Genomic DNA, 12,976 nt, shown 5'->3' on the forward strand with positions numbered 1-12,976 from the left:
CCCTTTCATTCAACAATTCCACCTCTTAGAATTTATCCCAAGGTAATACTCACCGACGCACTCAAAGACTAACCTACAAGAAGCAGCAATCCAGCTTAAGTTGCTATGAATTAGATAACTTATATGTCTAATAAAGGAGTAGTTTCACTAGTTAGCCATTTGCACACTCATATACATTCACACTCATAGGCACCCCTTCAAAATAGTATAAAGAAATATATAATGGTTCAGAAAGATGCCACAAATATTGTTGTTTTAAAAGCAGTTTGCAAAACAATTTTAGGTATGAAAAACAAATACATATGAAACATACATGAAAGAAAAAATACGTATATGAAGCGAGGGCAGTACATCAAATATTAATATTAGTCATCAGGGGAACTTTTTGTTCTTTTTGTTTCTTATTTTACATTATTTTTATTTTAAAATGTTCTAAAATAAACATGGATTACTTCTATAAAAAGAAAATACAAATTTCTTATTCAACAATTTTTCAATTTTTTTAAATATATGTGTAAATAACAACACTGGCTAATTGGATAATTATATGGGGGGGAAATGAATCTTGATCCCTAGCTCAGCCATTAAAAAAAAATTATTTTGAGATGGTAAAACCATAAAGCTAAAAGAAAACATAGACTATCTCCAAGACCTTAGGGTAAGCAAAAATTTCTTTAATAGGACACAAAAAAACAGTAACTACGAAAGTATTAATTCGACTTCATTAGTGTTAAGACCTTTCGTCTATCAAAAAACAGTACCAAGACACTGAAAAAGCAAGCAACAGAACAGGAGAACAAGTCTGCAATGTGTGTGTCTGGCATAGAACATTTCCAGACTATTATAAAGAATGCCCACAAATCAGTAAGGAAAAGACAACTCAAGGTTTTTTAAGGGTCAAAAGACTTGAAGAGGCACTTCTCAAAGAGAATATCTAAACGGCCAACAAGTAAATGAAAAAAAATTCTCAACATCATTTGTCATTAAGGAAATCACAACGAGACTCCACTTCACACCTATAGGAATGGATAAAACTGACTGACAGTCCCAAGTGCTGACGAGGATGGAGAGCAACTGGAAAGCTCAGATACCGTGGGAGGAACTGCAGGAATGCACAACCACTGTGAGAGATCTGGTAGGTTTTTGAAAAACTAAACATACATCTACACTCTATCCCAGCAATTCCACTTCTAGGTATACCCAGGAGAAAAGAAATCTCCCAGCAAAAATTTGAATGCAAATGTTCAAATAAGCTTTATTCATAACAGTCAAATAGTGGAAACAACCCAAATATACATCAGCAGGAGAATGGATAAACAAAACTGTTGTGTATTTGTATAACGTAATACTGCTCAGCAAAAAAAAAAAAGGAACAAGCAACTGATACGGCAAGAATGAATTACAAAACATATGCTGGGCAAAGTAGCCAAACGTAGTAAGAGTACATGCAGGATATACACGCTGTACAATTCCATCTATCTGAAATTCTAGAACACGCACGCACGCACGCACAAAAAACCTCGTTACAGAAAGCAGGTTAGTTGAGGCCAGAGATGGAGTGCGGGGACTGCAAAGAGGAGTGAGGGTAAAAATGTTCTGTATCTTGCTTCTGGGAGTGGTTACATGAGTGTATACAGTTCTCAAAACTCAAACAGAGCACTTAAATGAGTGCATGTTATTGCATGGAAACAATACCTCAATAAAGCTGATTGAATAAAAAACAAACAAAACCACAATATAGATACCACTACACCCCCATGGGAATGGCTAAAAGCGAAAGGACTGGCAAAACCAAGGGGTGACTGGAACTCTCCACCCTATGAATGTGTAAATCGGCACAAGCACTTGGAAAACAGTTACGCATTATCTACTGAAGCTAAACATATGCCTAACCTACCACCCAGGAATTCCACTCTGGGGTTTTCATAACTGATAGAACCAAGTGCTTATGTTCACCTTAGAAGTGTTATTCATCATAGCAGCCCCAAATTGGAAACAACCCAACTAATTCATCAACAGTAAAATAAACTAACCATGGACTATATATACAATGGAATAATGCAGAAGGGGAAAAGACTACCGTGGGCCGGCCCGGTGGCTCAGGTGGTTGGAGTGCCATGCTCCTAACGCCAAGGTCACAGGTTGGATTCCCACATGGGCCAGTGAGCGGCGCTCTCTACAGCTAAGATTGTGAACAACAGCTCTCCCTGGAGCTGGGCTGCTGTGAGCTGCTGTGGGCTGCCCACCACGGTGACCAACTGCCTGGGGGGGGGGGGGGGCTCAAGGCTCATAATAACCAGCATGGGCCAGGGAGCTGTGTCCTACCAACTACACTGAGAAAGAATGGCTTGAACCGGAGTTGGGAGGGAGGCAGAAGAAGGGAGAAAAAGAAAAAAAAAGAAAGACGACTGTTACTACAAAATAGATGAACTGTTATTACAAAATAGATGTAATAATGAGCAGGGAGAGAGAACACAAGAGTATATGTTGTACATTCCATTTACATAAAATCCCCAAACAGCCCTCACGAGGCCAGAATACACCTCTGGGAGGGTTTACTGCCTGGGTGAGGCACAGACAAGAGGAAGCCCTCAAGGGGTTCTGGAAATGCTCTTTATCTTGGTGCGGGCAGTGGTTACATCGTGTGGTATACACATACATAAAAATTCATTGCTCTGTACACTTACGATTTGTGTTCTACACTACACGTAAGTTATATACAGTAAAACACACACGCGCTTTAACCAGGATTTGTTCATCCCTTGAAACTGGAAGCTCGTCACAGTATCCAGGTGAGGTTTCTGTCAGTGAGTCACTCTCCCTCCCGGCCTAGTCATTTCCATGTTCTTCCCGTCTCTGTGAGACTCCCTGAGCTGGTGGCGCTCCCACGTAACTGGAGTGATGGCACTGACCACGGGACTGGACAAAGTCATGCCCCACCCAGCAGGGAAGACTTCCAAAATACTTATTCACAGTGCAGACAGTCTTAATATAGGTGTAATCTTAAGTGTATGGGACAGTCCCTTGTCAATTCATTATCCTTTTGATTAACTGCATGCAGAGATTGTGGGGAAAACACAAGCAGCCAGCTCTTTGAAAATAAGTATATAGTATTGCTAATATCTTTGCTTGAAAATTTAGTTCTATAATTACAGTCATGCACCACTTAACGACGGGGAAATGCTCTAAGAAACGCCTCATGGTGTGAACTTACACAAACCTAACTAAATGCTACAGCCTACCTAGGCTAACCTAGTACAGCTGCTTACTGCTCTGCAGGGGAAGAAAAAGGTTTTCCTCTGCCTTTCTAGGTTCTTGGCTGAGCTATCCCTATAATAAAAGACAGATTCAAAGGAGAAAAACAAAACTTTGACAACACATATACCTCCTGTATACATGGGAGAGACCCAGGAAAACTTGAGTAACTCCCCAAAATGGCGGAAGTCACCAGCTGAAGACAAAAAATGTTGGGGGTGGACGAGTCAGTTATGGGCAGTTACCAGGAAGCACGGTCAACAAGGGTCAAGTTGAGCACATTTACATCTGTCTTCTGCGTAGGTAAGGTAGAGTTTCTAGAGACAGTCATCCCTGTCGTCCTGTTACAGCCAGGGAGACACCCTCACAAATGTAAATGCCTTTTATAAAGGGTAACTTCTCCTTGGTTTTCAGAGCTTCTCCCATGTCTGCTGTTTCTTAAAATTAACCAGCCTAAAATAACTTTATGCCAAATAGACCTATTTGGGAGGGACACATTCTCTGTTCCCTGGCTACAAACCTGAACAGCATGTTACTGTACTGAATACTGTAGACGACTGTAACACAATGCAAGTATTTCTGTCGTGTGTGGCACTACGATATTACAATGACGACAGTGTGACGAGGTGATAGAAATTTTTCAGTTCCATTATAATCTTACAGGAACATCATGTATGAGATCATCGATGACCAAAACGCTGTTATGTGGTGTATGACTGTAGAAGGAAAATTATTTTTTTAAGTCACAATATAAATTTTCACTTTATATACACAATTTTCAGAAACAAAACCAGGTCACTTAGTTTTATGAAAGCATGTCATTTGCATATTGTAAAACTAAACACAGTAACAACCCATGAAACTATTACTACTGTCTTCCAAAATTAACCAGTGCATCATAAAAACGTGGCTAACTTCTAGAAACTGATTTATGAACGCAAAGCTTTTTCGACATAGGACTTCATGTTTTAATATAGTCAAATGTACATTCTTGTCAATACACACATACACATACTCATATCTATCAATACAATCTATCCATTCTATATTTAAAATGTCTCATTTCCTCCTCTTCACAACCATCTGTTACTATCTTGTCATTTCTTCCCTGGAATATTCCAACAGTCTGCTAACTGGTCTCCCTGCTGCAATGCATCCTCCAAACTGGCTGCCAGAGTGAACTTTCTAACGCACAGATCTTGCTCAAACTTTCCTAGTCACCTCTCTTCTCAAACCATACCCCCCCACCCCTCCTCCAATCCCTTCAGGGACCACATGCTCTAAAGCTTGTAGGGTCAAGAAGAAAAAGTAAAGACAGCCTTATAAGGGCTATGGTGACCTGGAGAATGCAAGCCCTGACTCCGAAAGGCAGCCACGCTCAGCTCCAATTTTCAGATGAGACCGGAAATTAGTGTTTTGATATGAAATGTCTCAATTTTTTAAAAATGTATGCAGACTAAATAAAATATACCTGTGGTGCTCTATTAACCCATCGGCTACTAGTTTATAACTTATGACCTAAAGGATAAAGTCCAAGATTTGGTTATAATCTATCTTTGCAAATGTGTCTCTCTCAATCACCGTGTAAACTACTATGGAACAATCCAAAGGGCTACTTATCTGTCCCTCCTGGAAAACAATCCACACCACTGCTTGCAGCCACTGCTCAGGGGTAACCTCTGCCATGAAAGCTCTCCTGCCCCAGTACATCCACACTCACGTCGACGCTCTGCTCGGGCCTCAAAGGGTCACTTTAAAAGAAGTCTCTTATAACATGTCCTCCCTTTGCTAACTCCCACATGCTGTATGTCTGCCCCTCGTGATCCTTACCAGTTTTCACAGTATACTGTACTTTTTCATGTAAACGACTGCAAGCTTCGGGAAGCAAGGGACACATCTGATTCTGTTCTGTATGCCTCACATTAACAAACAGTATTTACTCAAGTACATGTTCAATAACGAATAAATAAAGCTAAATAGCTTTATTTACATGACAATTTGTACCTCCACTTGGTGGCCATTACACTGATACAGTCCCTTAGATTTTGAAAATCGCAGGGCTAACAGGTTCAGAAAAGTATCACCGTAACATTAAATTTGAATCGGAACTAACATGAACTCATGGTTCTATTTAAATATACTTCTTAGCTCTAGCCACGAAAAGATTCTAGAAGCAATGACAACCTAACAGCAATGACTTTGGTTTCTAAAATACCACTGCCCACAAAAAGGAACCAAAGCTTCTTGGAGAAATGGTGGATTCCTGACACGGAGGGAAAGAGACACATGCAGACTAATGGGACCACGTCAAAAGGAAGCAGGAGCTACCTTGCAGGGGGTCTCATTAGCCAAATCTGAGCAATGTGATCGTCAATAAAGACTGTCATGAGCTGTGAACACAATGAATAAAAGTCCATGAGCGTATGGTGATCCGCAAAAGGAGGGAGGAGAAACATGGCCTCTGTGAATGCTGGCTAATAAATGTCGACGGAATGCCAGAAAACCACGATTTTGTAACTCCTAATGTAATGACTGATTTCAGGATCAGGATGCTGAAAGCACTGGGTGCAACGCTGTAATGGAACAGGATATTTACAAGGTGCAAAATATCCCATAGATTCCCTTCCAACAGCAGAGGAGAAAACTGTACCTTTATAATGGAGAAATCTGGCTACTGTCACCTTAGCCAAGGGATCAAATTTAGCATAGCTCATAATGAAATAACCTGTCATTGAGGGCCTGCCAACGTGTCTCAATGTGAAGTACACTTCACCTATGATGAAGCATTCTGGTCAAAATGTTTCACCTGGTTGCAATCAAGCCTCTCACATAATCTCCAGTTTACAGGAAGCACAGGAGTTAGAGAAACAAGTTAAATGACACCATGAGGAAATACTCAAACAAGTTAGGAACGTTGCACATCCTTACAGGACAGCTGGGCAGGACTCTTCCAAAGAAATCAATGCCAGAAGAAAAAGGGCAGAGGAACTGTTCTAAATGAAAAGAAATTAAAGAGATATAGCCGAATACAAAGGGTGTATTTTGTTTGGATTCTAGTGTTTTGTTTTGTTTTTAAGAGGGGGTGGGTACTAGAAAAGACATTCTTGGGACAATTAGGAAAATTTAGCTTTTACTGAATATTTGATATTATATTATGGGATTACTTTCATTTTCTTAGCTGTAAAAATAGTACTGTGGTTTCGTATGTGTAGAAAATGTATATGACTATACGAAACAATATGTGGTTCTATATGGAGATACACACATGGCTGTGTATGCGGCTTGAGACAGACAGTGTCCTTAGGAGACACGCCAAAATGTTTAGAGAATGAAGTATCATGTTGGCACTTACTTTCAAATTATTTAACAACAAAAAACGGTATGTATTTGGAGGGAGAAAAAAAGAAGAGGGAGGCATGGAAGGAGGGAAGGGAAGGGAAGAGACTGAGAGAGGAACAGAGAAATGATCCAAATATGGCAACATGTTAACAACTGTTGAATCTAGGTAGAGAGAATATATAGGTGTTGGTTGTAGTGTTTTTCCAACTCTTCAATATATATGAATTTTTTAATAATAAAGTTATGGGAGAAAAAAGAGAAGACCAATTAAAAAAGCAGTCAGCTTAAAATACGAAGCACCATGAGAGTGTCAGGAAGTTAAGAGGCCTCTCAAGCAAGGACTGTGAGAGTAAAAATCGTTGCAGTGTGACTGGAGAGTTATGTGGTCATGTCTATCAGAGTTTTAAAAGCACCTATCCAGTGATGCTTACTCCTCGGAATCTGTCCTCAAGATATACTCCTCCATATGTGAAATGACACATACACTAAGTTATTCTTTATGCCACTGTGTGTAATAGCAACAGACTGGAAATCACTTATTAGGTTGGTGCAGAAGTGACTGCGGTTTAAAAGGTTAAAAATAGGGCCGGCCCGGTGGCTCAGGCAGTTAGAGCTCCATGCTCCTAACTCCGAAGACTGCCGGTTCGATTCCCACATGGGCCAGTGGGCTCTTCAACCACAAGGCTGCTGGTTCAACTCCTTGAGTTCCGCAAGGGATGGAGGGCTCTGCCCCCTGCAACTAAGGTTGAACACGACACCTTGAGCTGAGCTGCCTCCCGGATGGCTCAGTTGGTTGGAGCGCATCCTCTCAACCACAAGGTTGCCGGTTTGACTCCCGCAAGAGATGGTGGGCTGCCCCCCCTGCAACTAGCAACGGCAACTGGACCTGGAGCTGAACAGCACCCTCCACAACTGAGATTGAAGGGACAACAACTTGACTTGGAAAAAAGGCCTGGAAGTACACATTGTTCCCCAATAAAGTCCGGTCCCTTCCCCAATAAAATCTTAAAAAAAAAAAAAAAAAAAAAGTTAAAAATAATTGCAAAAACCGCGATTACTTTTGCACCAACCTAATACATGTACATGTATCAGTCCAGACTGGTTTCACGAATTACATAAAGCACATACACTAAATCAGCATACATCTTTTAAATTATCTATTCAAAAAATCTGAGTTCTTTGGGAACGGATATGAAAGATAACCGTGTCATATTTACGTTTAAAAACATCAAGGTGCAGAAAGATGTGTACAGCACACACACACACACACACACACACACACACACACACACCCCTATAAAGACTACACACAAGAATGTGGTTGAGTTGCTGGAGCTACAGGCAATGGGAGACTTTCTTCCTGTGTGCTCCTTTTTGCACCTGATGAATTTTGTACCAGACATAATGTATTCAAAAAAAATTGTTGTGTTAAGTATCAACTGACTGTAGCTGTAATGAACTCTTCACACCTCCACGCTTTCATTACCAAAACCTAATTACAGTGGAGTTACAGTTCACCTGGGAATTAGGGTCTGAAGTCCGTGCGTACAGTGAAAATAGCACATAGTAAAAGTTTGCCTTAAAAATCCCTTAAATATATGCCACACTGGACCGGCACAACATCTCAATAATTCCAACACAGCTAATTTTCGCTCCAGCACATGAACAGTTCACTGTTTCTTCAACTGACTAGAGGCTCAAAGAGCTGGCTTGTACTCAGGCCTCATGTTGTGATGTTAAAAATGTGTCTTCAAAATCCCACACTCACAGCCGCCGCAGCTAGATGAGAAGGATTTAGGAATTGAGACAGGCTGAGAGAAGAGCAGATTTCCATTTCCATCTCACACTGATCCAGAACCTTTGCTGTTTAGGTTATTTTTCCCTTGTGTTTGTCACCAGATGCACAGAACGGGATTTGCATAAATGCACATAAGACGTATAGCGACCACATGGCGTTTTTAAAAACACATTTCAAAAACTGTACCTCTATTAACTAAACAAACCATTCCAATGGAACAGAAAATCACAACCCAAGCATAATGGGCTAATTTGCCGACAGGAACAGGTTGGACAGAATTCCCAGGTCCAGATGAAAACAAGAGAGGGGTAACACCTCTTGACCAGCATTAGATGTGAGCTCATAGGGTCACATGACCTCAGCTGTAGCCAACCCATTTCTTCATGCTGGCATTCCCATACAGCGAGAGAGAGATTCCTCCATCTGTACTCTGAGGAATCTTATAACCCTGTAAGAAAAATGACCTACCACTGCGGCTTAGTAATAACTCCCAAACATTTCTCTCCCTGGTCTCTCTGGCAAGCGCAGGTTACTATCCCTACCGGATTCTTCTCAGAGGATTCATCCAGAGGCAACTCAAATTCATTATCAACTGAACTCATTCTTTCTCCCCCATCACCTCTCCAAAATCTACTCGCCTTCTAGTATTCCCTATCTTAGAAAAGAGAAAAACATCCATCCTGGTGCCCAAGGCAAAAATCTACAATTCATACGTATGCCATCTGTGTCCCCCCCATAACCAATCCCCCAGCTCTGTAGGTCTTCCCACCTACACCTCTTTAAGTCCACCCGCCCCATCTTGCCCACGGTCAATGCTTTGGTTCACCCTCATCGTTGATCACTTGAACTAACTGGTCTCTCTGCCTTAGTCTCCTCAATCCATCTTGTACACACCTGAAAAGTTAACAGCTAAATACAAATTTAGCTATGTTACTCTTTCTCCTTTAAGAACAGGAGCAAGAACAAGTCCCCAAGTAATGATATAGTAAGCGAAAAACAAGCTCATTTAATAACATGATGCAATGCAAAGAGAATGTACCACCACGTGTATTGTTTACGGGAATGTTCCTATTCCACCCCACACTACATGACCAAATTCAATAAGCTAATACACAGAAAGAGGCCACAGGAAACAAGGAAAATTCAACTGCCTTCTTAGAATCAACAGTGAACACAAAATGGATCATAGCAGTGATAAAGGCATCTTAAGGAAAACAAAGGGCTCCTGGACCTGTAAGTCTAGAGGACATTCAAGCTGAATGTACTAACGTGTCTAATCACGAATGCCTTAACTAGGAAAGGCTTTGGGGAGTAAAAGCAAGCACAGAAGCTGAAAGAAGAGGTGCTGACACAGGGAAAACCGTCCATCCCTAAAGTCGGCTGAATAGGCTGTGAGTCCCAGTCCGGCAGGGGTCCATCCCACTTCCCTGCTTGAGTCCATGCTAACTAACCCGCTACCTGACCACGATCTGCGCTGGCAGGTGAAGTCTACCTCCGTGAACATTCCCGTCATCCGGCTTGAGTCTTCAGGTCCCTCTAACTCATGTTTCTTACTTCAGATTAAACTGGCATATTAATTAAGACCAGGTAAGCAAATCTACTTATATCAGAAACGTTGATATAAATCATGCCACGTCATTACAAATGACTAGAATTCTGGCTTTACACGTCCGTCTTGCACAGCTGGTTAATGTAAGTCCACCGCCGGGACACGAGCTGCTTTGAGTGTGCTGTCCGGATCAGATCTCTAAGGGTGTTAAACCAAGGACCAGACAGACCTAGGATGGAGGCAAATTCTAAAACTGCGCTTGTGGCTATTGAAATGTAAATTAAAGTTAATTAAAATGAAATATTCAGTTCCTCAGTTACTGAAACACACTTCCAAATCGCCACATGTGGCTAGCGGCCTGCCACATGGAACAGCACAGACACGACACATTTTCACTGTCACAGACAGTTCTATTGGCCAGCACTGCTCTGGAAGCCAACCACAGACTAAACCTATCGTGAGGCAACGGCCTGGTCTAGTCCTAGAGGGCTAACAGAATCTGAAAGCTACATTGTTTTCTACAGAAGGTAAGACATACTCAACAACAATTGTTTCCTTCCCCTTTGCAGTGATTTCTTCAAATCAGAATATACAGCTTCGTCTTCGGGATGTCTGCCCCTCTTTTGATCACTGGCTGATACTCTGAACCAGAGGTGGACGAGCACAGAGCTCAGAAGCACATTCTCTGAAGCCAGTACCTCATCTGTCTCATATGGAGACATGTGACCTTGAACATATCAGTACCTACTTCACTGGGTTACCATGAATATAAGATGAGTCTAGACATTTAAAGTGCCTAGACTTGTGCTCAACACAAAGTAAAGCGCCCGCTAAGTGTTAACTGGTATTATTTCTACCACTACCATCCTGACAGCTCTTTAGATTGCAAGTGTGCAAAATGCTCACCCAGGAGAATTATTAGCAAATATAAAGGAATTAAACTAAAAGAAGTCAGAGTGTCTATGATAAAAGGAAATTCTTTTAAGATGAAAGGAATGAATAAAAGAGAGTGTTAAATACCGAAAAAGTCATGTTTTCAAGAAAATTTCCCGACAATCTCTTACTTACAGGAATAATAAACCACAGGTCAAAGAAAGTCTACATAATAAACTACTGAGCTACTTAACCAATAAAAACTAAGGAGGAACTGAAAAATTCTACGTTTGCATTCACTAGACCAAATGATACTTCCCTTCCCTGTATGAAATGTGTTTTGACATTTAAATGCACTGCCTCTCCCTAAGTTACCTCTATGTTTGCTTGATGAACTGACTGAAGCTCTTCTAATATTTTCAGTGAGCAGGGAGAGCACCAGATATAATTAAAATACCACAGCAAACAACGATCCACCTTGTGTTCTCCGAGTGGAAACCTATTGTAAACCACCGCGCCTTGCTCTTCCAGACAGGCAATTTGAAAACCCAGAAGTCCAAGTACAAACTTCAGCTGTCGTCAGACGGAAAGAGGCAGCGCTTCGGAGACACACGGGCCCAGGCTTAGAGCCTGGCTCTGCCATTTACTTACTAGCTGTATGACCCCGGGCACCTTGTGTTTACTTAATGCTCATGAGCTTCATTTCAGTCTCTGTGAAACACAGGTACAGCATATGCCAGGTGAGTAAGAAGCATCTGAAAAGAGCTTACAATAGTACCTGGCACTTAGCTGTTGCTACGTTCATAAATCTTCCAGAAGGCCCTCCAAGAGTCCTGAGAATAAAAGACCACTACTTTACATGGTAACTACAAAAACTATTTTGACCAGGTATTAGCTATAAATCGTGAGATGAATGCCTCAAAATTATCATTTGTTTTCTGTATTTTACGAGCTGTTCCCCAAACAAAACTCCCTGCTAGACTATTACCATAAACCACCTCAGCCTGTAATAGAAATGACCGCACCTTTTACACTGAAAGTTTTTACTGGCACTTCTGCCACATATACCTTCTTCACTAGTCCACATCCAAACAGGAACACTGAGCACAAATATCTAACATTTCTTCCTTCCCCTACTAATGGAGAAAGTAAAGAAGTTTTGTTTTTCAGTTTCTTTCAGTGAGTTGATTTCCACAAAAACAAAACAATGCAGGGTAATTGCTTACCTGGGAAATATTTTGTACTTCAGAGCCACCAATCCAGAATGAAGGGGGGATTCCCTTTCAGACTAGTCTGACAAAAGACAGCAGTCAAGCAGCTTCCAAGATGCTTTCCGTTTACTGTAGCCAGCTTTCTTCAACAAAATCCCAAACATGCACTTCGGTAACTGTTGAAAGACAGAAAGCAATCCATACACCCACCATGGCACCAGCGGCAAAGGACAGCCACCAAGAAATGGAAGGAAGGGTCAATGGAATGGTGGATCTGAGGTACAGAAAAGAGTTACGACCCCTGCGTAAGCTATTTGGATAACAGGTCTGCAGCAGCATTTCTCACCGCTGTGTTGAGAGAAAGATAAGAAATTCTACATGGCCAAGGCTTACATCCCTAATATTAATATGATAAATATCATGCAATTTCCAAATGAGACAAGCTAAAAGCTTCCACTATTAGCCACATAAATTGTCCCAGACCATTCGGCTACAATGCACCTCCTTATGTGTTTCCTAAGCTCCTCCACCATTACCAAAAGTTTGTCAGCCAAAATTAATGACATGGGAGGGATCAAATACCTCCCAAGAAAGATATTTATTTAAGCACCTAACAAGAAATCTTGTGGTTTGCTACGTGTAAGACAGCAAATCTACACATTACCCAAATCTTCAAACCTCAGCTGAAACACAGAACATTTTAAAACACATGACATAATTTTAAGAGTGAACTTTTGAGTCAGTAAAGGCCAATCCACACAATGGCCAGTCGTTGGGTAAACTAGAGAAAATAATTAAAAATACTAATAAACAATTTATTAGATGACACCTTTAAATACATAAACCCAGTTCACATTATATCAACATTCTTTGACTACCATACCAACTTTTCCATTTCACTGCAAATCCTTAAACAAACTATAAGGGATAGAGAAAAAGGCATTCAACAGG

At 41.0% G+C, this 12,976-nt stretch overlaps 1 protein-coding gene across 6 annotated transcripts in view; it reads right to left on the reverse strand.

Moving 5' to 3' along the window:
• Window positions 1–12,976, reverse strand: part of FBXW11 (F-box and WD repeat domain containing 11) — a 101,791-nt gene that overhangs the window by 81,096 nt on the left and 7,719 nt on the right. For 2 of the 6 annotated variants that reach the window (XM_019741225.2, XM_074313896.1), the window contains exon 2: window positions 12,041–12,201. The exons of the other annotated variants lie outside the window; for them this stretch is intronic. The gene's annotated coding sequence lies outside the window, so the exon portion shown is untranslated. The remainder of the gene's footprint in view (window positions 1–12,040; window positions 12,202–12,976) is intronic. 6 annotated transcript variants of the gene reach the window in all.

Source organism: Rhinolophus sinicus, linkage group LG10 (genome assembly GCF_036562045.2).
Source record: "Rhinolophus sinicus isolate RSC01 linkage group LG10, ASM3656204v1, whole genome shotgun sequence".
Classification (NCBI taxonomy): Eukaryota; Metazoa; Chordata; class Mammalia; order Chiroptera; family Rhinolophidae; genus Rhinolophus; species Rhinolophus sinicus.